We start from the raw sequence: 26,915 nt of genomic DNA, 5'->3' as shown, positions 1-26,915 counted from the left end.
TAGTATCCACACAAGTTATTACCTGGTTGCTGCCGCAAACACCACTGTACGAGAAGAAGATTATTCTCATCATCTCACACGTAAATTGAAGTACGATATAGTAATTAAACACGTGGGGAAGTATATATAGTACAACTTACTGGTATTTCAACTACATTAAGTGGTGCCTTGCAATCCTTGCGGTGTTGCCGAATAAACTCTTTCCAAACCCTGTGCGACCAATAATGTACGATCGTTAATAAATTATGGCAAAGTCTATTCAATAATAGTTGTGCGCGAGAGATCAAAATTACCCCTGGATAATGTCTATCATATCTTGGTATAGTGCCCGCTCTTTTCTCAACGAGTCCAAGATTACTAACCGACTTGAGTTTAACTCAATGACAATGAGTATCCAGTGAAACCTGCATTGGTTTATACACACACGTACATGCATATAAGTTGTATTGATATTACATAAAATGTGTAGACTACATTATTATTAACACTTACTCAAAGTTGTACGGGAAAAGTATTGTTGTCTTGTCGTGCTGCTTCACGAAGAACCTCATGATATTCTTCTGTGCTTCAGATACCCACTGCTCCTTGGCAATAATATCGGTTTTGAATACGATATAAGGATCAATGAAGCCAACACTGGTGTCTTGTATTCTTTGGAGCTCTGACATCTGAATCTATATATAAATATAAGTTACATGTGAGGATAATTATATACACGTACGCATGGAAGTGAGTTTATTAAATAAAAGTACGAATCACTTACAAACAAAAGGAGCTAATGATTGATTTGTCCAGAGCGTCCATGTGGTATAGTTGATGCAATTCTTCGAAACTAATATGTAAGATGTCATCGCCACGGAAGTAATGATGGTCTCTAAATCTGACAAAGATCCACTCCTCACCCCTGCCACACGCCTGCATGTACCACTTGTTGAGCAAGTACATTTGCGTACCCAATTCATTCAGAGCCGCAGGGTTGTACAGACTTTTGCCAAATTTATAAGTCTTCCAGGTATCAACTTCCAGGTTCTGGATTGGAGCTTTGCCCATCAATTGATCCAAGGTTAAACCAGTTAGTTCAAAAAAAGCATTAAGGTCTTGAACCGACACTTCTCCAGAGTTGTCTGGTCGATAGACTTCTATGTTGGAACCATATTCATTAGCAACAACAAGATTTTGCATTGGTTGCTTCTGTTGTCCGAGCTGTGGGACATCCTTCCCTGATGCTCTTTTCCTTTTCTTATCTGCATCATGTGACTTCACGAGGGAGCGGTCATAGTCTGATAGTGGCGGAGGCTTACGAAGTTTAAGCATCTTTTTCTTGTGAGCTTCGACCTTCTGCCTCAGCAGATCTCGTGGTATGTAAAAGTACGGCTTCTCCTTAAGCTTCGCTTGTCTCTGCTTTTGGATATCTATAAAAAAATCTTCACTTTTTTGTCTTCTTCAGCTGCTATTTGCTCATCAGTCTTTTTAGGAAGTATTTCTTGAGAAATAACTCTTTTTTTCGGGGTCTTCTTTGCCGCCGGGACCTTAGACGTCTCTGTAGTGCGTCGCTATGGAGGGGGTGGGGGCGGTGTTGGAGACCGGCGTGGAGGCGATGAGGCCGGTGTTGGAGACCGGCAGTGGAGGCGTTGGAGATCGTTGTGGAGGCGGTGGGGCCAGGTGTAGGAGTTGGAGATCGTTGTGGAGGCGATGGGGCCGGTGTAGGAGTTGGAGATCGCCTGTGGGGATGAAGTCGTCTCGCCCCCCTGCGACGCTGTGATGAGATGGGGAATGAATGATTGGGCTAGGCTGGGGGAGACCCTGCTACAAAAACAAGTTGTGAGTCAATTATTTTTGAAGCCAATATAAAATTAATGGAAAATAATATTTCATTCACTTTCATTCAGTACCTAGGGTGAGGTAGGGGAAGCGGTGGCGTCCCAGGAATGATGATGAAGCATTTGCGCCATTGAATAAATGTCTTCTCTGCTTCTCCTAGTGTCTTCTCCCCATCACCGCCTTCAATGTCAAGAGGAACATTGTTGTAACCTTTGAGCACTCTATCGACCGAGACGCTAGCATATCCAGGTTGAATAACTGACCCATGGATTCTTGGTGTCTTTCGTTCGGTCTATTGGAGATACAACCCCGACAGCCACCATGATTGATGCATTATTACCATCTGGAATGTGCAGCTCACATGTTGTTAGAGGCTCGGTAATGTCATCAACAGGGAAGCGCAACCCAGCATCATCTTGAATAACTGGCAGCTCTGTGGAAGCACAACTGCTTTTCATCTGACCAACGGGGCTAATGGTGACTCTCGGCGTTGATTGCGATTGCATTTGACTCATTGCTAGCTGCACTTGCCTCTTGATCTCCTCCTGCATTCTTGCCTCAAGAGATTTTTCTCATTCACGTGATTCAAGCAATGCTTGTCGTGACTCATTAACAAATTGCTCCAATACACGGATTCGGTCTAGCCTCCTCATCCTTCTTTCTCTGGCGGCTTCTGTAGGTATCCTTGTCTGCTGGGAATGCTTGTAGCCACGGAACCGCCCCATAGCCTCTTGTTCGACCACCGTGTTCGGGATTCTCTAGGGCATATGTCAATTCATCCTTCTCTCTGTTGGGCTTGAAAACACCACTATCAGCTTCTTCCCTAGCACGAGCTAGTCTCTGTGTTGCTCTCTCAATTTTTTGGCCAAAAATTAGCTTGCCAGTGTCTGGGTCTAGGCTTCCCCCATGAGCGTAGAACCAATTCTTCGCGCGTTGAGGCCAGTTCTTCTCTATTGTTTCAGGTATGATTCCCTTGGCAGTAATCTCTGCTTCTAGGTTCTGCCACTTGGGAATAGCACTCCTATAACCACCTGATCCCATGCGATGATGGTATTGCTTCTATCGGGCATTCTGCCGATTCCTCATCACACGTTCCTCACTCTCTTGAGATGTCTTGTATTGTACGAAGTCATCCCAATGGGACTCCAACTTGACAAACGCCTTAGCATTGAAATCCGGCGTATCATTCTTCAAGATAAACTTTTTATACAATGTCTTCTTCCAACTCTGGAACAATGTTGCCATCTTCTTCATTGTCCAATCCCTCACTAGCTCCTTCAAAGCATCATCTACTTGTAATGTGAAATGTTGAGTGATATCTCTCCAAGCTAGGTTCTTGTCACTGATCAGATACAAAACTAACATTAGGAGCGGATATCTTCTGCTTCCATTCACGAGCACTAACTAGGGATCCTATCCCTTACAATGAACCCACATTGATTGACATATGTCTGAGCATGTGGTCCCAATGGTTTGTCGGTGTCGGTGTCGAATTCTGATATTATGAAATGGCCCTCTAATGGCTTTTTTGGCCCTCGGACTTTCCTACTCTTGCCGGTGGTTGATGTAGATCCAGAGACCAGGCTACATGAGTAGAAACACAACGATTAACAACAAATATACGTACGCATGCATCTATAAGAGATGATAGATAATCGAATATACCTCGCCTAGTATTTTCTTGCGTGACAATTTGTTGATCTTCAACCATCGGGATATTCAGGATATCCCTCATAATCAGCAAAGTACTGACTCGTGTCATCTACATCTGCATTGGTGCCGGCGTTGATAATATCCGCCATTATGTCATCATTCAAGTTATCATCCTGGAGTAGCCATTTGTATCTTCAAGATAACACATAGATAGAATTACTATGGCACATAACATAAGTACATGTGATAACACATATAGAATTACTAAATCCAATTAAATATAATAACACATAATATTTCATAAGGATAAACAATAATAAGGTATAGGCTTTGGAATCGAATCAAAAACACTTTCGAACCAAAAACATGGAAATAAGTACATGTATATATACACATAGAATGATACAATTTTCTCTCTCTCTCTCTCAACACATAGAAATAAGTGCATATGTATATATCTCTAGATATGCATGTGATAACACATAGAATGTCTCTTAGATATAATTTTCTCTCTCTCTCAACACATGGAAATAATTAAGTACATGTATATATACACATAGAAATAATTAAGGTACATATATATGTATACATATAGAATCTCTCTCTAGATATGCATGTGATATAGATAGAATTACTAATAAAATATCCAAGTGATATATAGATAGAATTACTAAAATAAAATATGCATATGATATAGAGATAGAATTACTAATAAAATATGCATGTGTCAATTACTAAAACAAAATTAAATCTAACAAATATATAGAGAGACAAAATATAATTACTAAATCCAATTAAATAAAATAACACACATACACACATATATCTAGATAGAATTAATTACTAAATCTAATTAAACATAACATATATACATAGATAGAATTACTAAATCAAAATTAAATCTAACACATATATAGAGAGAGATAGAATAATAATTACTAAATATATCAAAAACTATAATAAAAAACTATCTAAAAAACTATCTAAATAAAGTACTAATTAAATTTTAATATATTTAAATCTAATTAACATATATCAAAAACTATCTAAAAACTAACTAAAAAACTAAGAATAAACTACTAATTAAATTTTAATATATTTTAATCTAACATATATATCAAAAACTATCTAAAAAACTATCTAAATAACTATCTAGAAAACTATCTAAAAAATATGGCCGAGAGCAGCTAGCTAGCTGGCTATGGCGGATGGTGGGCGTGCTGGCCGACCACGGGGCCGAGCTGAGCACCTCGCGCGAGGACGACGTACGACGGAGACGAGCTCGACGGCCGTCGGGCGGGGCTCGACGACAAGGCCGGGCGGGGGTAGACGACGATGGCGGCACGGAAGAGACGAGCTCGACGGCCGGGCACGGCAGAGACGAGATCGACGTGTAGATCGAAAAGTAGAAGATGAACAGAACAGGAACTGTTCGACATATATAGGCCGGGACCCTTTAGTCCCGGCTGGTAACACCAACCGAGACTAAAGCTCCTTTAGTCCCGGCTGGTAAGCCGAACCGGGACTAAAGGTCCAACCCTTTAGTCCCGGCTCGGCTTACCAGCCGGAACTAAAGGAGCTTTAGTCCCGGTTGATGTTACCAGCCAGGACTAAAGGTATTTTTGGGCGGGCAATTCTGCCCACCCTTTAGTCCCGGTTCCTGGCCTGGGCCGGGACTGAAGGCCTGAAAATTTTGGCAGCCCGCCAGAGTAATTGGAAAGGCCTGGGATTTTGATTTTGTTCTCCTTGTTTAATACTAGGTTAATCAATTAATTCTATAGCAACTTCAATACTTTGCAATATTTATTTTAAAAAATACTATTGATTAACTAATTATTTATTGTAAATAGGAAAAATTTTGTAACCTAAAGTTTTTAATTTCTTTTATGAATATAGAATATAAATGTTACTAATACTAAGTATTTTGTTAATGCAAAAATATATTTGTAACTTAAAATTAATAAAACTAATATTATTCGATAGGAAATTTATTATCACATTATTGTAACGTCAATGTTTCAATTTTTTCTCGGTTTTTGACCAAAATGACAGGAAATTTTTGTTGAACCTATAAAAATAAAGAAAATATAGTATTTTTGTTCTACTAACTTTTTCAAATGAAAAAATGGCCTATATAAGGATTGTAGATCTTGATGAGTTGAACAAACTTAATATTCAAAACTTTTCAATTTGAGACAATCTAGGGTTCCGAAAACTAGTTTGTAGGCGTCGAAATTTAAAAATCACAAATTTGAACCATCTAAACTTTCTCAAATGGAAAGTTGACCAAAACAACAATTGTATATATTGATGAGTTGAACAAACTTGGTATTCAAAACATTTCAATTTGAGACAATCTAGGGTTCCGAAAACTAGTTTGTAGGCATCGAAATTTAAAAATCATAAATTTGAACCGTCCAAACTATCTCAAATGGAAAGTTGACCAAAACAACAATTGTAGATCTTGATGAGTTTAACAAACTTGGTATTCAAAACTTTTCAATTTGAAAGTCATTTAGAGTCTATAATACTAGAGTCAAAGTGTTGTTTTTTCATTTGACCAAATTTGACTTGGTCAAACTTGCTCAAATGAGACACTAAATGACCTCAGATGAAAAATCTCTGAATAACAAGTTTGATCATCTTAGCAAGATCTACAATTGTTACATAAGCTTATTTTCCTATTTGAGAAAGTTTTATCAAACACTAGTCACAAATTCTTGAATCTCATATAGACTTTCTAAAACTGTCACACACTTGTGAAATTTGAACTACATTTTGTTCAAACTTTCTCAAATGAAAAAATTGCCTATATAAGGATTGTATATCTTGATGATCTGAACAAACTTGGTATTCAAAACTTTTCAATTTGAGACAATCTAGGGTTCCGAAAACTAGTTTGTAGGCGTCGAAATTTAAAAATCACAAATTTGAACCATCCAAACTTTCTCAAATGGAAAGTTGACCAAAACAACAATTGTAGATCTTGATGAGTTTAACAAACTTCGTATTCAAAACTTTTCAATTTGAAGTCATTTAGAGTTCATAATACTAGAGTCAAAGTGTTGTTTTTTCATTTGACCAAATTTGACTTGGTCAAACTTGCTCAAATGAGACACTAAATGACCTCAGATGAAAAAACTCTGAATACCAAGTTTGATCATCTCAGCAAGATCTACAATTGTTACATAGCTCATTTTCCCATTTGAGAAAGTTTTATCAAACACTAGTCACAAATTCTTGAATCTCATATAGACTTTCTAAAACTATGTCACACACTTGTGAAATTTGAACTATATTTTGTTCAAACTTTCTCAAATGAAAAAATAGCCTATATAAGGATTATATATCTTGATGAGCTGAACAAACTTGGTATTCAAAACTTTTCAATTTGAGACAATCTAGGGTTCTGAAAACTAGTTTGTAGGCTTCGAAATTTAAAAATCACAAATTTGAACCGTCCAAACTTTCTCAAATGGAAAGTTGACCAAAACAACAATTGTAGATCTTGATGAGTTTAACAAACTTGGTATTCAAAACTTTTCAATTTGAAGTCATTTAGAGTTCATAATACTAGAGTCAAAGTGTTGTTTTTTCGTTTGACCAAATTTGACTTGGTCAAACTTGCTCAAATGAGACACTAAATGACCTCAGATGAAAAAACTCTGAATACCAAGTTTGATCATCTCAGCAAGATCTACAATTGTTACATAGCTCATTTTCCCATTTGAGAAAGTTTTATCAAACACTAGTTACAAATTCTTGGATCTCATATAGACTTTCTAAAACTATGTCACACACTTGTGAAATTTGAAACATATATTAAACATATTACAATATGAAGTCATAACATATTACATAATATCTGTCTCTAAAACATAATATATTAAACATGCATCATTGTATCATGCGGGCACAACAGTGAATTTCTTCTTGACGTATGACCCTTGGTTATGATCTTGTCGTAACTATGGAGTGTCTTCATCATTTAACATGATGCTTGGATCTTTCTTCACTATGAAGGGTGGAATTCGGACATTTCTTTCATAATCTTCTGACATATCTGACTTGTCTTCAATTCCCACTATATTTATTTTCCCAGAAAGAACTATGTGGCGCTTTGGCTCATTGATCATTGAGTTGATGTCTTCGTTTTTTCCTCTCTTTGATTTTGTAGACATGTCTTTCACATAGAACACCTGACTCACATCAGCAGCAAGGATGAATGGTTCATCTTTGTACCCAATAGTGTTGAGGTCCACTGTTATCATTCCATACTCTTTGTCGACTGTTACCCCTCCTCCGGTCAGCTTCACCCATTGGCACCGGAACAAAGGGACTTTAAAATTAGGTGCGTAGTCTAGTTCTCATATCTCTTCTATGCGGCCATAATATGTTTGTATATTCCCATTTGGATCTGTGCCATCTATGCGAACACCACTATTTTGATTGGTGCTCCTTTTATCTTGGGCAACTATGTAAAATGTATTTCCATTTATCTCGTACCCTTAGTACGTGAGGATATGCCATGATGGTTGCCTAGCCAACAAATACAGTTGCTCATCAATATTGTCATCACCTTGACATTCTTTTCGCAACCAACCACTGAAATTTTCCATGTGCTGACGCCTAATCTAAGCTTCAGTCTTCCCTGGAAACTTGGATCGTAAGAACTCCTTATGTATCTCGATGTACGGATGCACCAATGATGAGTTCTGAAGAACTGTGTAGTGTGCTTTATTGAAATAATCGTCTTCCATGCCAATATATGTTTTCTTCCCTAAAGTTCCTTTACCACTGAGTCTCCCCTCATGTCGCGATTCGGGAACGCCAATCGGGGCAAGGTCAGGAATAAAGTCAACACAGAACTCAATGACCTCCTCTGTTCCATAGCCCTGGGTGATGCTTCCTTCAGGCTTAGAACGAACTTTCACATATTTCTTCAAGACTCCCATAAACCTCTCGAAGGAGAACATGTTATGTAAGAACATAGGTCCAAGAATACTAATCTCCTTCACCAAATGAACTAGGAGGTGTGTCATGATATTAAAGAAGGATGGAGGGAACACCAACTCAAAGCTAACAAGACATTGAACCACATCATTCTGTAGAGTAACTAGTTCCACTAGATTGATTGCCTTCTGAGAAATTGCATTGAGGAATGCACATAGCTTCACGGTGGCTAGACGTACATGTGGAGGTAGAATTCCTCTTAAAGCAACTGGAAGCAATTGCGTCATAAGCACGTGGCAGTCGTGGGACTTTAAGTTTAGGAATTTCTTCTCTGGCACATTTATTATACCCTTTATATTGGAGGAGAATCCCGATGGGACCTTGATGCTACTTAGACATTCGAACATGCTGTCCCTCTCTTCTTTGCTAAGCGTGTAGCTAGCAGGACTTAAGTAATGATGTCCATCATCTGTCTTCTCTAGATGAAGGTTGTCTCGTTCTTTCATGCCCTGCAAGTCCTAGCGTGCTTTAAGTGAATCCTTTGGCTTCCCGTACACACCCATGAATCCTAATAGGTTCACACAAAGATTCTTTGTCAGGTGCATCACGTCGATTGCGTTGCGGACCTCTAGGACTTGCCAATAGGGTAGCTCCCAAAAGATAGACTTCTTCTTCCACATGGGTGTGTGTCCCTTAGTATCTTTGGGAACAGATTCGCTACCTTGTCTCTTTCCAAATACTACTTTCACATCCTTGACCATTGCGAGTACATCTTCCCCGGTTTGGTTATGAGGCTTCTTCCGGTGGTCTGGTTTACCTTTAAAATGCTTCCCTTTCTTTCTTACTTGGTGATTCAAAGGAAGGAATCGACGATGGCCAAGGTACACGACCTTTCGACATCTTTTCAAATATATACTGTCAAGGTCATCAAAACAATGTGTGCATGCATTATATCCTTTGTTTGTCTGACCTGAAAGATTACTTAAAGCAGGCCAATCATTGATTGTTATGAACAACATTGCTTGTAGGTCAAAGTGTTCTTGTTTGTACTCATCCTAGACACATACACCTGGTTTGTTCCATAAAACTAGAAGTTCTTCAACTAATGGCTTCAGATAGACATCAATGTCGTTGCCAGGTTGCCTCAGACCTTGGATGAGGATCGGCATCATAATGAACTTCCGCTTCATGCATAACCATGGAGGAAGGTTGTAGATACATAGAGTAACTGGCCAAGTGCTATGACTAGTGCTCTGTTCCCCAAAAGGATTCATACCATCTGTACTTAAGGCGAACCTTAAGTTTCTAGCTTCATTTGCAAACTCTAGAAATTCTCTGTCTATCGCTCTCCACTGGGACCCATCAGCTAGGTGTCTCAGCATATTGTCTACCTTACGGTCTTCTTTATGCCACCGCAATAACTTTGCATGGTCTTTATTTCTGAACAAACGTTTTAAGCGTGGTATTATAAGAGCATACCACATAACCTTGGTAGGTTTTTTCTTTCTAGGACGTTGTTCACCCTCGACGTTACTAGGATCATCGCGCCTGATCTTATACCGCGCTGCTTTACATACCGGGCATTCATCCAAATTCTCGTATTCATTGCCATGGTAGAGGATGCAGTCATTAGGACATGCATGTATCTTCTAGATTTTTAATCCCAAAGGACAGACAACCTTTTTTGCTTTGTATGTAGTGGTGGGCAATTCATTTGGCTTCAGAAGCATCTTCTTTATGAGGTTCAATAAATTCCCAAATGCCTTGTAGGATACACCATTCTTTGCCTTCCACTGTAGCAATTCTAGTGTTGTACCCAGCTTTTTTGCCCCTCTTCGGCCGTCGGGTATAGCAACTTCCTATGATCCTCAAGCATGCGCTCGAACTTAACTTTCTCTTTTTCACTTTCGCATTCTTGTTGTGCATCACGAATGGCATCGCCAAGAGCATCACCGAGATCATCTTCTGCCGCTACCTCTTCTTCATCTCCCCTCATTGTAGTATCATCAAAGGCACCATACTGAGCAATATTGTCATCAATGTCTCAATCTTCTCCTTCACATTCTTCCATCATGACCCCGCTTTCTCCATGCTTAGTCCAACATATATAGTTTGACATGAAACCTGACTTAAGCAAATGTGAATGAAGACTCATTGAGATTGAATATTTCTTTAAATTCTTACATAGGGCACATGGACAGCACATGAAACCATCCCACTTATTTGCCTCGGCCACACCTAAGAAATAGTGCACGCCCTCAATAAAGTCTTGGGAGTGGCGATCAGCATTGTACATCCAATGGCGTGACATAATCTGCATTACACAACAAATTATGAAAACCTTGAACATAATTAAGTATTTTATTACACAACATAGATGACACACACACGGTTGATTAATTAACTAAGCCTGGCTACAATGTAAGCAATCCCAACTATCACTAAACAAACTAAAACTACAATGCACTTCAGTAACATAATTATTTCGTGACCGTACGCAACTAAAACAGACAAATCATTCGTTTGTTGAATATCAATAAGCTTCTCCTGCTGGCTCACTGCCTCATCATCAGCAGCCGCTACCTCAAGCGCACCCGAATTCTGCACGTATGTAGCATAATCTTCCTCCCAGTACCAACCATCGCATCCATTGCCCTCCCACTGAAATTAAAGCCAAAAAATATTTAGTCAAAAATATTCAAGAAAAGCAGGTCAATTAGTCATAATAATCAAATGCGTAAGAAACTCACATCGCGATCCGGGCACTTGTAGAAAACACGGCCCTTGTTGGGTCCCTGTCTCTTGACTCGGTACTCCATCACAATCTTCTGCTTACACTTGCCGCAGATAATGAGAGGGAGTTCTGGCCTCAGTCGTTTCGCAACCGAACGAGAGGCCGAGGATCCGGTACCAGTTGTCATTTACTTTCTATACTTATTTTTACAAACTAGTGTAAATTTCATATTTTCTAAAATAATATATTTAAACAAAACTAAAATTATTTATTTATCTAACTAAATCATGAAATATGTACTATGTATAATAGTAAAATACCAAACTATCAAGTGATTTTACTATTGTAAATCATCATGTGATTTTGAGCTAAAAATGACATAGAAATCATAATCAAATCCACCATATCAAGTTACTTTCTATACTTATTTTTGCAAACTATTGTAAATTTCTCATTTCTAAAGTAATATATTAAAAAAAATAAAAATATTTATTTATCTAACTAAACCATGAAATGTACTACATATACTAGCAATACTAAACTATCAAGTGATTTTGATGAACTAATTTAACTTTTGTTTATCCAAACATATATGCAAATCATCATGTGATTTTGAGCTAAAAATGACATAAAATCATAATAAAGTCCAACATATAAAGTTACACATGCATCTACATCGCAAAATGAGATAAGCTACTGATAAAACATAAGAGGATTAAGTTTGTTACCTTCAAAATCGAAGAGCAACACCAATGGAGGGGGAGAGAGCAAGAACAACAGCAAGCTAAAGAACAGAGGCAGTGAGTTTGAATGGAATGGCTCGGGCTCGGGAAGGAAGAAATGAGCTGGTCTATAGGCCGGGATAATTAGTTTCGGTTAGGGGGCAAAACTGGAACTAAAGATTAATCTTTATTCCCGGGGCATCACCCAAACCGGGACTAAAAGCTTTAGTCCCGGTTGGTAATACCAGCTGGGACTAAAGATCCCTGCCCCGCGGACAACCGTTGGGCAGGAACCTTTAGTCTCGGGGGCAAAAAAATGCCGAAGCTAATGCCAAATTGGAACATCATTCTAAAGTCTGTTCTCTAGTAATGTAAACAAACATAATGAACAGAAATGCTCGATAGGGAACAAAAACTTGAATAAGTGCTAGATAGGGAAGAAAACTGGCTTCACATGCTCCCTCTGTTCTCCGGTTCAATTTGGGTGGAGCTCGAGCCACAATTGTAGGTCTACAGTGTGCTAACGATAGGAGAGTAGTTGAAGCTGGAGCACTGAGAAGCTGAGAGGGTCGGACACGCCTGGTCCATTGCCACATCACCACGTCCGGTGACGATGTTGGGTTTCCTTCCGCTCACCGTGTAAAGCTTGGTTGATTTGGCAAGATTAGTTTGCTCTATATCAGAAGCAAGAGTTAAAGAATATTAGGAGTGTGGCAGAGGGAGAATGGAATAAGGAAAAAATAAAGTAACCAGCAAAATTTAGTAACGCCTGGTCTTGCTTAACATTGCCTTCTTCACCAGTGTCAGCCAACAAGCCTTGATCTGTGCAAAAATACTGAGTACCCTGGTATAGGAGCCTAAGCATGTGAAATTTTGCAAAAGTGCAGTAGCTAGGAAGTCAATAAATACCTTTAACTCCTAGCTATGAGCTTATATCCTTTGCTATCGAGGCCTTGCACATGCGCGATTAAGGCATGGATCAATTAGTTGCTAATAATTAGTTATTAGTTAGCTAATAGTTTATAGCTAATATTAGCTGCTATTAGCTAGTTTGGTCTAACTAGCACTAGTAGAGAACAGACCTTTGATCCTCGGCCAAAATGGGCTCTAGTCCCGGAATTTTTTGCCCCCGGGACTAGAAATACCTTTAGTCCCGGTTGGTGGCTCCAACCGGGACTAAAGGTTCCTGCCCAACGGCTACTGCGCCAGACAGAGGTGGCAGGGACCTTTAGTCCCGGTTGGAGCCACCAACCGGGACTAAAGGTATACTTTTACTCCCGGTTGGTGGCTCCAACCGGGAGTAAAGGTCTACTCCCGGGCCGTGGCTGCGCCCGGGGTTGGAAAGTTACCTTTAGTCCCGATTGGATCTATCAACCGGGACTAAATGTTCTCCCTTTATAAATCGGCCGTCTCCTCCTTCCTCCCCGAGCCCGAGCTCAGCACATTTTGAAGCTCACTGCAGTAGTGTTCTTGCTTCCTCCCTCCCTCCATTGTTCCTCCATCCATTCTTCGATTCCTCCGTCGATTCTTCAGTTGTAAAGGTTACCAATCTCATACTCTCATTTTTTACCATTTTCTTATACCATTTTATTCACTATATATATTTATGGTTCTTTATTGTGGTTTTTTTTCATTTGTAAGCAATTTGAGCTCAAAATCACTTTAAGCTTGCATATTTACATGAAAGAAGGTTAAAGTATATATAAATATAAAGTTAGAAAATAGTTAGAAAATTATAGCAAATCCTTACTAGTTGAACTTGCGGACCGTGTTCAGGTCGGCGAGGATGTTCTCTGCCGAGCGGTAACGGACGTCAAGGAGGAGCTTTGATTCTACGAGGGAGAGCGATAACGGTCGTGGAAGACCGTGTTCCCTTCCTCGTAGAATCGGAGCTCTTCCTTGACCAAGTACGGTGCCGTCCGGTGGAGAAATCCTCACCGAGCTGATCACGTAAGCAAGGTCAACTAGTACGGATGGTTATTTATTCACATGTCCCGATATCGTCGTAGTAGTCTGTCAATCACCGTACCTAAACGTAGTATATATAAATAAAAACTTAGAAAATAGTTAGAAAATTATAGAAAATCCGTACTAGTTGAACTTGCGGACCGTGTTCAGCTCGGCAAGCATGTTCTCTGTCGAGCGGTAACGGACATCAAGGAGGAGCTTTGATTCTACGAGGGAGAGCGACAACGGTCGTGGGAGACCGTGTTCCCTTCCTCATAGAATCGGAGCTCTTCCTTGACCAAGTACGGTGCTGTCCGGTGGAGAAATGCTCGCTGAGATGATCACGTAAGCAAGGTCAACTAGTACGGATGGTTATTTATTCACACGTCCTGATATCGTCGTAGTAGTCTGTTATGTGTGTACATTCCCATTCTTCTGTTAATTTGCGGAAATATCATATGAATTACTTACCTGCCGCAGTAAAAGACGAGAACACAATGACCATTAAAAATATCATTGTTTAGAGATCTAGATAATTTTATAGTTTGTTAATTTTATTTGTTTATAAAAGAAGAAATTTATAGTGTATTAAAAAATGAGTATAGAGAGTAGATGGCAACTGCTTCCGGGTCCTCGGCCTCTCATGGGTTTCCAAAGCGACTTAGGCCGGGCCTTCCTCTCATTCCATGCGGCAAGTGTCGTGATGAGATGAAGATTGTGATGGAGTACCGAGTGAAGAAGGAGGGTCCCAACAAGGATCGTATCTTCTACAAGTGTCCGGATCGCAATGTGAGTTATTTTATCGTATTTAATGATTATGGTTAGTTTATACCTATTTTCATGATGGTTGTGATTAAAGTTCTAGTTTTTTGTTTTAATTTTAGTGGGATGGCAGTGGACGATGTTCAGGCTTCTACTGGGAGGAAGAGTATGTTGAACTCGTGCAAAAATATCTTGCACAACAGGCAGATACGGCGGCTAATGAGGCAGTGATCCAGTCGAAGAAGCCCAAAGATGTTGCACAATCGGGGGATCTGTCTGTTTTAGTTGAGATTGGTCGCGAAATCCTTGTGCTCCTGAAATGTATTTTAGCTTTAGTTCTTTTAGTGGTTGGGATTGTCTACATTGTAGCGATGCTTTCATAAATTTGTATCTTTTGTGGTGGCACGCATGTTGTATAAATAATTAATTATGATCTAGGTTTTAATATGATATTTATGTCATGTAATGCAGATGAGCCGTCATTGGATGTATAATGCTGATCGCCGCTCACAAGAGTTCATTGACGGCGTGCATTCTTTATTACGTGCGGCCGAGACAAACAAACGCGACAGTTTCATGTGCTGCCCATGTGCCATATGTAAGAATACGGTGGAATATCCTTGCTCAAGGACTCTTCATTCACACTTGTTCAAGTCGGGTTTCATGCCAAACTATATTTGTTGGACAAAGCACGGAGAAACCGGTGTTGTAATGGAAGAAGATGAAGAAGAACAATGGGACGACAATGATATTATTCCTGATGGTGCGTGCTTCAATGATACTGCAATGGGAGAAGCTGAAGAAGAGGTAGCCGTAGAAGATGAGCCGGCTGATGATCTTTGTCAGGTCATTCGTGATGCACAAAGAGAATGTGAAAGTGAAAAGGAGAAGATCAAGTTCGAGCGGATGCTAGAAGATCACAAGAAATTGTTGTACCCAACTTGTGATGCAGGGCAGAAAAAGTTGGGAACCACACTAGAATTGCTGCAATGGAAGGCAAAGAATGGTGTATCTGACAAGGGATTTGGAGAGTTACTAAAAATCCAAAAGAAGATGCTTCCGAAGTACAATGAATTGCCCGCCACTACCTACGAAGCAAAACAAGTTGTCTGTCCTATGGGGCTAGAAATAGAGAAGATACATGCATGTCCTAATGACTGCATCCTATACCGTGGCAAAGAGTACGAGAAATTGGATGCATGCCCGGTATGCCATGCGTCGCGGTATAAGATCAGGCGAGATGACCCTGGTGATGTTGAGGGCGAACGTCCACGTAAGAAAATCCCTGCCAAGGTTATGTGGTATGCTCCTATAATACCACGCTTGAAACGTCTGTTCAGAAACAAAGAACATGCAAAATTGTTACGATGGCACAAAGAAGACCGTAAGGTAGACAATATGTTGAGACACCCTGCTGATGGGTCCCAGTGGAGAGCAATCGATAGAGAATTCCCGGAGTTTGCAAATGACGCAAGAAACTTAAGGTTTGCTTTAAGTACAGATGGTATCAATCCTTTTGGAGAGCAGAACAGTAGTCATAGCACTTGGCCTGTTACTCTAAGTATCTACAACATTCCTCCTTGGTTATGCATGAAGCGGAAGTTCATTATGATGCCTGTGCTCATCCAAGGCCCGAAGCAACCTGGCAATGACATCGATGTGTACCTGAGACCACTTATTGATGAACTTCTCATTTTGTGGAATAAAGAAGGTGTACGTGTGTGGGATGAGTACAAACAGGAACACTTTGATCTGCGAGCATTGTTGTTCGTAACAATCAATGATTGGCCTGCTCTAAGTAATCTTTCAGGACAGTCAAACAAGGGATATAATGCATGCACACACTGCTTCGGTGATATTAGAGGTGTATTCTTGAAAAAATGTCGAAAGGTCGTGTACCTTGGCCATCGTCGATTTCTTCCTGCAAATCACCCCGTAAGAAAGAAAGGTAAGCATTTTAAAGGGAAAGCAGACCACCTGACCAAGCCTCACAACCGAACCGGTGAGGATGTACTTGATATGGTCAATGATGTGAAAGTCGTCTTTGGAAAAGGACATGGAAGCCAACCTATTCCGAAAGACGCTAACGGTCACGCACCCATGTGGAAGAAAAAGTCCATATTTTGGGACCTACCCTATTGGCAAGTCCTGGAGGTCCGTAGCTCGATCGACGTGATGCACCTGACGAAGAATCTTTGTGTGAACCTGCTAGGCTTTATGGGTGTGTATGGAAAGCCTAAGGACACATTTGAAGCACGACAGGACCTGCGTTGTTTGAGAGAAAGAGACAACCTGCATCCAGAGAAGACAGATGATGGACGCCATTACTTACGTCCTGCTAGCTACACTCTAAGCAAAGAGGAGAAGGAAATCATGTTTGAATGCTTAAACAACATCAAGGTACCATCTGGATTCTCCTCGAATATAAAGGGTATTATAAATGTGACAGAGAAGAAATTCTGTAACTTAAAGTCCCATGACTGTCACGTTCTCATGACGCAATTACTTCCAGTTGCATTAAGAGGAATTCTACCTCCAAATGTACGTCTAGCCACCGTAAAGCTATGTGCATTCCTCAATGCAATTTCTCAGAAGGCAATTGATCCAACTGATCTAGCTAAACTACAGAATGATGTGGTTCAATGTCTCGTCAGCTTTGAGTTAGTGTTCCCTCCTTCCTTCTTTGATATTATGACACACCTCCTAGTTCACCTAGTCAAGGAGATTTTCACTCTCGGTCCTGTGTTCCTACACAACATGTTCCCCTTAGAGAGATTCATGGGAGTCCTAAAGAAATATGTTCACAACCGTGCTCGCCCAGAAGGAAGCATCGCCAAGGGCTATGGAACAGAAGAGGTCATTGAGTTCTGTGTTGACTTTATTCCCGACCTTGACTCGATTGGTGTTCCTGAATCGAGACATGAGGGGAGACTAAGCGGAAAGGGGACACTAGGGAGGAAAACATATATTGGTACGGATGATGATTATTTCAATAAAGCGCACTACACAGTTCTACAGAACTCCTCTTTGGTAGATCCGTATATTGAGACACACAAGGATCTCTTACGATCTGAGTTTCCAGGCAAGACTGAAGCTTGGATTACGCATAAGCACATGGAAACTTTCGGCGGTTGGTTGCGAAAAAAATGTCAAGGTGATGAGAGCATCCATGAGCAACTGTATTTATTGGCTATGCAACCATCATGGCATATCGTCACATACAAAGGGTACGAGATAAATGGGAACATATTCTACACAGTAGCCCAAGATAAAAGGAGTACCAACCAAAACAGTGGTGTCCGCATAGATGCCACAGACCCGAATGGGAATAAGCAGACATATTATGGACGCATAGATGAAATATGGGAACTAGAATATGCACCTACTTTGAAGATCCCATTGTTCAAGTGCCAATGGGTCAAGGTGACCGGAGGCGGAGTAACAGTAGACAACGAGTATGGAATGACAACAGTAGACCTTAGTAATATTGGGTACAAAGACGAACCATTCGTCCTTGCCAAGGATGTGAATCAGGTGTTCTATGTCAATGATATGTCTACCAAACCAAAAAGAGGGAAAAACGATAATGACTCAACCAAAGAGCCAAAGCGCCACATAGTTCTTTCAGGGAAAAGAGTCATCGTGGGAATTGAGGACAAGTCGGACATGTCAGAAGAATATGAAAAGGATGACCGAATTCCGCCCTTCAAAGTGAACAAAGACCCTAGCATCTTGGTAAATGATGAGGACACTCCATGGTTACGAAGCGATCATAACCAAGGGACATACGTAAAGAAGAAGTTCACTGCTGTGCCCACTTGATGATATAGTGATTTAATATAGTGTGTGTTTGAGATATTATGTAATAATTGTGAATTCAGATGTTTATTATGTCATATTTCAAATTAAATCAATGTTTGATTTGGTGGGATTTCTCTCTCAAAAAGGTAAATTAGGATACTGAGTGATGAAAAATTAAAATATTAACGTTAAAATGATGTGAAAACAAATTTCCTGTCCAAAACCAATAATTTTAATAATTTTAATTAAACACTACATTTTTGCATTAACGAAATAATAAATATTAGTTACATTATGTTTTATAATTCTAACAAAAAATAAAAAAAGTTAGGTTATCGATTTTTCCTATGTGCAATAAACAAAAATAAAATTCATATTTTTAACAAAATAATTTTATGCCTTTTATTTAATTTACTATGTATTTAATAAAAACTATTGCATTTCTATTGTATTTAACAAGACTATTGCTTAAAACAGGCGGGAAACGAAACTGCAGGCCACCTTTACTCCCGGGTGGGAAGCCCACCCGGGAGTAAAGGTGGGCTGCAGTTTCGTGGCCCGCCAAAAAAAGCCTTTACTCCCGGTGCGTGTTACCAACCGGGAGTTCAATGTGGATACAGGAGAACCGGGGGGGCCGAATAAAATGAAATTTGTGCACCACTGTGGTTACCTTGTACGGGACCGGCTCCCGATTAGTACCCGTGAATGGAAGAAGAAGACCAATGCTCCTCATATCAGTTTTGTCTCCGATCGTGACAAGGCGTTAATTTGGAATGATGTCTTGGTACATTTCACGCTCCAAACAGATGATTATGATGATATAATAGATGGTGATGAATTGAAGGAGCGAGTTAGGGATTGGGCAATGAAGAAGATGGCCACCCAGTTTCAGACTTGGAAGAAACACCTATACACGACGTATGTCAAGAAGAACATAGCACCAGATTTTACTGTCCCAGGCCCGATCTCAAAGCAGAGGCCCTATTGGGATGAGTTTGTACAGTACAAGACTTCAGAAGAGGGTGTGAGTCGGGTGATAAAGAACCAACGTAATGCCCAACAGAAGACATACCACCATACCTTGGGATCAGGTGGCTACCCGACTGCCATTAAGAAGTGGAACAAAATGGAAGCAGACCTTCTTGCCAAGGGTATCAGACCAGAATCACTCGAGTGGGGAGAACGTGCAAAGAATTGGTTTTTCGCTCATGGGGGAACACTAGACCAGGAGACAGGGAAGTGCGTTTATGGCGCAAGACTGCAAGAAGCAGCAGAAAGATTGTTTTATGCTCAGAGAGCTGCTGCTAGTGGTGAGTTCAGGCCCAACAGAGAGAAGGATGAGCTGACATACGCCATCGGGACTATTGAACATGGTGGCCGAACTAGAGGCAAAGGAAGTGTCTCGTGGGAGCATGGATTCCCTCAGGACAGACCTTCCTACAGAAGTCGCCAGAGAAAGAAGGAAGAAGAGGCACACCGGCTCCAGAGGTTGGAGGAAGCGGTGCGTGAAGCACAGGAGCGGGAAAAAAACCTTGAAGCGAGAATGCAGGAGGAAATCAAAAGGCAAGTGCAAATAGCAGTGAGTGCAAGCAAGCAGGCATCAGAGCCAGGAATCAACATTAGCCAATCTGTTCAGTTGAAAAGCAGCTGCGCTTCCACGGAGATACCAAATCAAGGGGACACAGGACTGCGCTTCCCTGTGGATGACGTCACTGAACCTTGTACAACGTGTGAGCTACACATTCCGAAGGAGAATTCCACAATCAAGGTGGCTATCGGTCTTGTTAATCCTATCGACCGAACCAAGACACCAAGGATTCATGGGAATATAATCCAAGAAGGATATGCCACCATCTCGGTAGATAAAGCTGAAAAAGGTTTTAGTGATTTGCCTCTTGACATTCCTGGAGGTGATGGCGAGAAGACTCTAGGAGAAGCGGAGAAGACATTCATTCTATGGCGCAAGCGCTACATCATCATTCCAGGGATGTCGGCTCCACCTCCTTCTGAACTACCTCACCATAGGTACGTGCGGATGAAAACACTACATCATTAATTTGTATTGGCTTAAATAATTAACAATCTGCTCATAATAATATGTCATTCCTTTTTTTGTAGCAGATCCTCCCCCAACCTAAATCCAATTGTTCAATCGCCAGATCATCATAGTGCTCTGTACGATGACATTGTGTTGGAAGACGAGGCTGCATCCACACCCTCTCCAAGGAGGTCTCCAACGCCGCTGCCGCCACCTCCAAGGAGGTCTCCAACGCCGCTGCCAACACCTCCAAGGAGGTCTCCAACGCCTCCCCCGCCCCCGCCTACCAAGAAGCCTAGCAAGAGGCCAGCCCCTCAAACGAAGAATCAGTCCCCGCCTGCAAAGAAAGCCACCGTGAAACCAAAGGCTATTCCCAAAATAATATCTGAAGAGAAGGAAGAAGGAACTGATGCATATAAAAAAGACATGTCTAGATTCTATGACAAACTTAAAATGAATCAAGAAGCAAGGAGAAACCCAGAGAAACCGTACTTCTTCGTAGCTCCGGATATTTTAAGAAAAAAGGTGACTTCTTACCAGCATCAACAGCGGGAATCTCGTAAGCCGTCCAAATCAACGTTATCAGACTATGACCGCACTCTCACCAAGTCAATTGAGGCGGCACAGAAAAAGAAGCGGGCAGGGAAAGGAGTTGCCCAACTCGGACAACAAGCGCACCAATCAATCCCCCCGCTAGTTGTTGGTAATGAATATGGTTCGAATTTAGGATTAATGCATCAGGCAAACATACCTCCGGATGTCGATTTGGATCACCTTGGTGAATTTCTTGATGAGACTGGTCTCGACCTTTACCAGATGTTTGGTGATGGAAAAATTGAGAGTGCGGCGGAGGTTGATATTTGGAAGAAAAAATTTGTACTAGGCCAGAGTCTATACAACCCTCAAGCCTTATCTGATCTGGGGACGCAAATGTACCTGCTAAACAAGTGGTACATGCAGGCGTCTACCAGTGGAGACTTCTGCGTTGGTGTCAGAATTAGAGACGAACATTGGTTCCGTGGCGATGATGTTATGTATGTTGACTTTGCAGAATTTCATCAACTATGCCACCTTACCTCTCTGGACAAAGTTATCATTAGCTGCTATTGCCTGTAAGTAATAATTCTTTCGATCTATTATTAAACTCATCATATGTGTGCATATGCATATAAATTATCCTAACAAGTACTATATATATGCAGATTTACAATGACAGAGCTCAGAAAGGAAGGCTGCAATGAAATTGGTTTTGTTGATCCCCATATAGTATTCAAAGACCCAATTACTCCAATGACTAATTGGAAGTCTGAGTCAGAGAGTAACATCATGAACTTCTTAGTGAACCAACGCCACAAGAAGGATATACTCTTTCCCTATAACTTCAAGTGAGTGTTAATCATGTCGATCATAGCCTTAATGGCTCATATGTTGATTCTAGTTAATTAATGAGTGTTATGCGTTATATCCTATAAACACATGCAGCAATCACTGGATATTGATGGACATCGATCTGGTGAAAAGTCACTTGATAATCTATGACTCGATGAGAAAACCACAACAAGACTACCAAGATATGATAGATATTATCCAGAGGTAATTTCGGGATCTCTAGCAACTATATATACACACAAACATGATGATTAACTATATCTGATGACGTGGCAAATTTTTTATTGGGCAGTGTTTGGAAAACCTTTATTGAGAAGCAACACATGGAAAAATGCAAAGCGCCACTGAATGTAATCCCATTGAAAGTAAGTCCCCTGAATCGCATCATCTTTATTAATTAAACATATAGCTTTCACCGGATCACCAGATTGGATGACAAATCTTTTTCTCGTAAAGTGGTGTCTGAGGCAGGAACAGGGGAACAACTACTGTGGTTACTATGTTTGCAAGTTTATCAAGGTGCTCTCCCAAAGAACTCCTACAGAGAGACTCAAAGTACGTTAAAAATACACTATATATTCATTTAATTATTATTATTGATTGTGTTACTATGTCTTTATATATATATATATATATACATATATTAATTTATTTTCCTTTAATTCAAACCTGTAGACTCGATGGTTGGAGGAAAAGGTCATACGGCAAGACCAAATCAAAGCAATTCAAGAGTCTATAGCCGGATTTTTTAATGAGCAGGTCATCGATTCCAAGGGCGAGTTCTACTTCGACCCAACACTGCCATTGAAGCCAAGCTAGAGGATGAGAAGAAACTTGTTATGTCACAACAACTATAATGCAATCTTTTGTAATATATGCACATGAAATAATATAATGTAAAATACACATATGCATGCATGCATGTAAATATATATATGATGCATGCATATATATATATATATATATATATATATTTCTATGCTTGAATTGTGTGATTTAATACGTTCATTGTGCTTGAACCGAAACATACTATATGCGCATATAAATGTATAATTAGCAGCGTACAATACGACTTCGAAAACCTATTTTGAAAAGAAAACAAAAAAATGAAAAGAAAAGAAAAAAGAAAAAAACCTTTAGTCCCGGTTCGTATTACCAACCGGGACTAAAGGTGCCGGCCATCGTGGCATGTCAGGAGGCACCTTTAGTCCCGGTTGGTGTTACCCACCGGGACTAAAGGTCCTCCTTTAGTCCCGGTTCCTGACCCGGGACTAAAGGACCCCCCCTTTAGTCCCGGATGCTTGCTCCCGGGTGGGGAACCGGGACTAGAGGGGGTTCCCCACCGGGAGTAAAGCTCGGTTCTCTACCAGTGTAGCGAAATAGTTGTTAGTTGCATTGGGTATTCAGCTAATAGCGACACTATTAGCTAAACCTGTTTGGATCAAGGAGTTAATTATTAGCATCTAACTATTAGATCTATGGATCAAAGAGAACTTAATCTAGGCATAGAGTGCATTATGCTTGTGTTCTCTCATCAAGAGAATTTTAAATGACAAAGCTAAAAATGGGGAGAAAATACTAAAAATATTATATGGCATGTACTTCATAATATCAAGGTATGTATATTTTTCATATAATATACTCAAGAGTCGATAGCCTGATTGACATGTGGGGAGCTGTGTGAAGAGGTCGTAGGAGCGGAGGTGCACTATATATTACTACCGGCGAGCTTGCTGGATAATATTGCTTTAGGGATACTTGCTGCATAATATTGGGATGGAAGGAAGCAGTTGTGCGATTAATGGAAGGGACGAATGAGAAGTAAAGCAAGGTGGATGATCACGTATTGTCTATATTACACAACTATAGTCCAGAATGCTGGTTACGTGCATGTTTTTTTTATAGAATCTATGTGCATTTGATGTCGCAGCTTCCTGCCAGCCGGGCCAGGACCACCAATTATCTTGGCCCTTATAAAAGGCACACAAGTAGCATCTTGTCTGCCATTCATTCTTTAACAAAAGGAAACACATGAGAGGGAGTGTGTGTGCTTGTGTCCGCGAGAAAGCACCCATAAGTTACATAGCCATGTGGGATTTGGAGGCATCGAGATCTTTGGCTATGCTCATCAGGGCTAGATGGTGCTCACACAGTACTCGAATAGCTCGTGTTGAAGTGCTTAATGAAGCTGACTGATGCAAGGAAGCATTCTAATCTGAAGTTGGAGGGCCGAGTCTGCAGAGACCTGACCCATATCGTTGTTGATTGAACAGATGAAGAGAGAGTGTAATCAAGTAGCAAATGATTTCACTTTGCTACCTAGAAGAGATGTGCATGCAGCTTTTGAGGAAAACAGGACGGGTAGCCCCCTATTGGGATTTATTAAACATAAACCAGTTGTAACCCCAGCTTAAGCTAGCAATAAGATTGTGCAATTCTCTTGCACGGGGTCAGCTATAGCAGTCCTAAGCGTCATCTCAGTTCATATACCTGACTAATATGGTACCGCAATCAGTCTTGAGAAGCCGAGGAGAAGATGTAGATCCCTAAATGGAAGTAATCATTTTTTGGGGAAAAATTACAGAATCAATAAGCCTGAAATAAGTTTAAAATATCATCCGATGTTAGTGTAGCTGATGGCTAGCTCAATGCATACACCTTTCCAGACGAAAAGGAAGCAACCCATTTTTTCTGAAAAGGAAGCAGTTTGTAATCAATTTCTTTGGGACCTATTCAACCTTCGCAAAGGCAAATGGGCAGAGGAGCTGCCGAAGGTAGTATGGTCCCATAACACTACGGCTTCTAGAACAACAGGATTCACACCGTTCAAGCTCCTATACGGAGAAGAAGCTATGTTACCTGAAGAAGCCACACATCAGAGCCTCCGCGTGATAAAACAAGCAATGGCCGAAGATGAAGAATACTCCAAAGAGACAATTGAAGGCACAAGATTGGAAGCCGTCGAGAATATTGCAAAATACCAAGAACAAACCAAAAATGGAGAGACAACAAAATAGTCAGGAAAAGCATACAAGACGGAGACCTGGTACTCAGGAGAAGACCTAACGCTGAAAACATCGGAAAGCTCCAGCCAAAGTGGGAAGGACCTTACATGGCGAAGGTTGCCAGGAGGGTTGGGTCGTTTCACCTAGTCGATGGCGAAGGCAGCACAACAACCCACACTTGGAAAATCGACAATTTGCGTAGGTTTTACATCTAAAATGTAAAAAGGTGGCCTCCACGGAACTATAAGCGAAGGTCGCCGGTTATCTAGGTTTCGCATTTCTTTCTATTTACATTTCACGTAAAAGGGCTTGCACTCTTTTCCTCACAAAGGGGGCTCCTAGCGGAGGTGAGGTTTTAACGAGGCAAGTTCCGTGTAAAAAGCCTCTACAGATATAAAGAGGTATCCCCCGAAAAAGGAAAAAGAAAAAGCGAAGGTCGAAAGTGGCTAGCAATGGAGCCACAATATTCGACAAGCACACGTTACCACAGAGGACTCTCCAATACTTTAGACAAAGAACCTAAAGCTTGGAACGACCTCCGTGGCTAAAAATGAGCCTACGACCTTGAGAAAAGTCCTGTCCATACTTAGGCATCAAGGGTGCATCTAGACGGCCGAAAAAGTCCAAAATCAACCTAAAAAAGACCTACAACGTAGGCATTGGGAGGAGGCTCAACAGTAATAAGCCGCAATCAAACAACCAAAGTTAACAAGATAGTACAAAGATAATAACGGGAAGCAGATACACCAAGTACAAGGAAATCTTAACTTAAAAGCATATCTAAGAAATAAACACTATCCAACCAACAAGATTTATTGAAAAAAGTACAAGCGCCGCTCTATAAAACCCAACACCCCACCGCAGTAACCGCCCCGATCAGTGCACCCTCACACCATCACCACTAGAAAGAGCGCCAGGGGGGAACCGAACCAAACCAAAAAGCACCACAAAATATATCCAGGGAGATAAAAATGGAAGCCGGAGTCTCCCCAAGAATAGAAAGGTCGGAGGCATCACGCGAAGACTCGTAAATCCAGCAGTTCGCTCAATCCGGTGAAGGCCCCGATGAGAACAAACACATCATCCGTTTGATGTCGCAAGGCCTTCACAACAACCAGGACAACTCTAACCAGGAAGGCACCAGCCAGTGTCAGAGGTTGCGGGAGGGCATCACATGAATGCTCTTAACATCCCCCCACAACCGAAGGCACCATTTGGCGCAACCCGACATTGACCATGTTTGACAGGAGTGTAGCTGCTTTAGCAAGACCGAAGTCCGAAGATAGGAATTCCATACGCAAGCAGGAGCACTGTACAAGAAATACTTCCTTAGCCTCCATTGCTTGCTCAAATTGTACCGTGGCCTCTTGAGAAGCTGCAACAATTCACATCGGCGCTCCCGACGAATACTCAAATTGCGCCAAAGCCTTTGCAACAACAAGATCGAAGACGAGCGCCTCAGTTCCTCCGCTGCGACGCGTAGACTAGTACTCAACGTCAACCAGAGAAGAGAGAAGCGGAGGGAAGGAAAGAATAAATAGGAAACTGTTGTAGCCCTTCGACCTGAATGGAAGCTGTAACTAGGCTACTCAATGAAATAAAGCAACTAATCATCTCAAACTTAGCTTTATTCAAACAAGTACATTACAAAGTGCAAAAGCGTATTACAAAAAGTGCAACAATAGAAACACTAATACACCAAAGAAGCCAAAGCTTTACAAGAGCCGTGAAGGCTACCCAACCAAAGACAAAATAGACCCTAAACTAAGTCGGAGGCCATGGCCCTCGCCAAGCTAGAGAACGAGTAAACTCCGCACGCTCATCATCGAGATCGTGCATCACAAAATCGAACATATCCTGGACAGAAGCGTGGGAGAAGGTATCATGCTAGTATCCCGACAACTCTCTACTGACATAGACACCATCTCGCATCATAGTTAAAGGAACAATGTCTTGCGCAGGCCCCTGAGGGGTAACCTGCGCAGATCAAATTTACATCAAGATATAAAAATGCAAAGTAGCATGCGAAGACCCACTATACATTAAACCTAAAAAACATCCGAAAAACCTAAAAACTACACCTCCGGCGC

At 40.9% G+C, this 26,915-nt stretch overlaps 1 long non-coding RNA gene across 2 annotated transcripts; it reads right to left on the bottom strand.

Annotated features, from left to right (window-relative positions):
• Positions 1-24: 24 nt before the first annotated feature.
• Positions 25-11,983, bottom strand: LOC136535050 (uncharacterized). 2 transcript variants are annotated; one of them, XR_010778918.1, is made up of 6 exons: positions 11,890-11,983; positions 764-915; positions 493-668; positions 294-404; positions 141-210; positions 25-44 (listed from the first exon to the last, which is right to left on the bottom strand). It is a non-coding gene; the product is annotated as an uncharacterized lncRNA (long non-coding RNA). The 2 variants fall into 2 exon arrangements; XR_010778917.1 differs by lacking the exon at positions 11,890-11,983 and having other exon boundaries at positions 764-1,122.
• Positions 11,984-26,915: the final 14,932 nt, after the last annotated feature.

This window comes from Miscanthus floridulus, unplaced genomic scaffold (genome assembly GCF_019320115.1).
Source record: "Miscanthus floridulus cultivar M001 unplaced genomic scaffold, ASM1932011v1 os_2490_2_3, whole genome shotgun sequence".
Lineage (NCBI taxonomy): Eukaryota > Viridiplantae > Streptophyta > Magnoliopsida > Poales > Poaceae > Miscanthus > Miscanthus floridulus.
The sequence above is the reverse complement of the archived record's forward strand: the minus strand, read 5'-3'. Positions and strand labels throughout refer to the sequence as shown.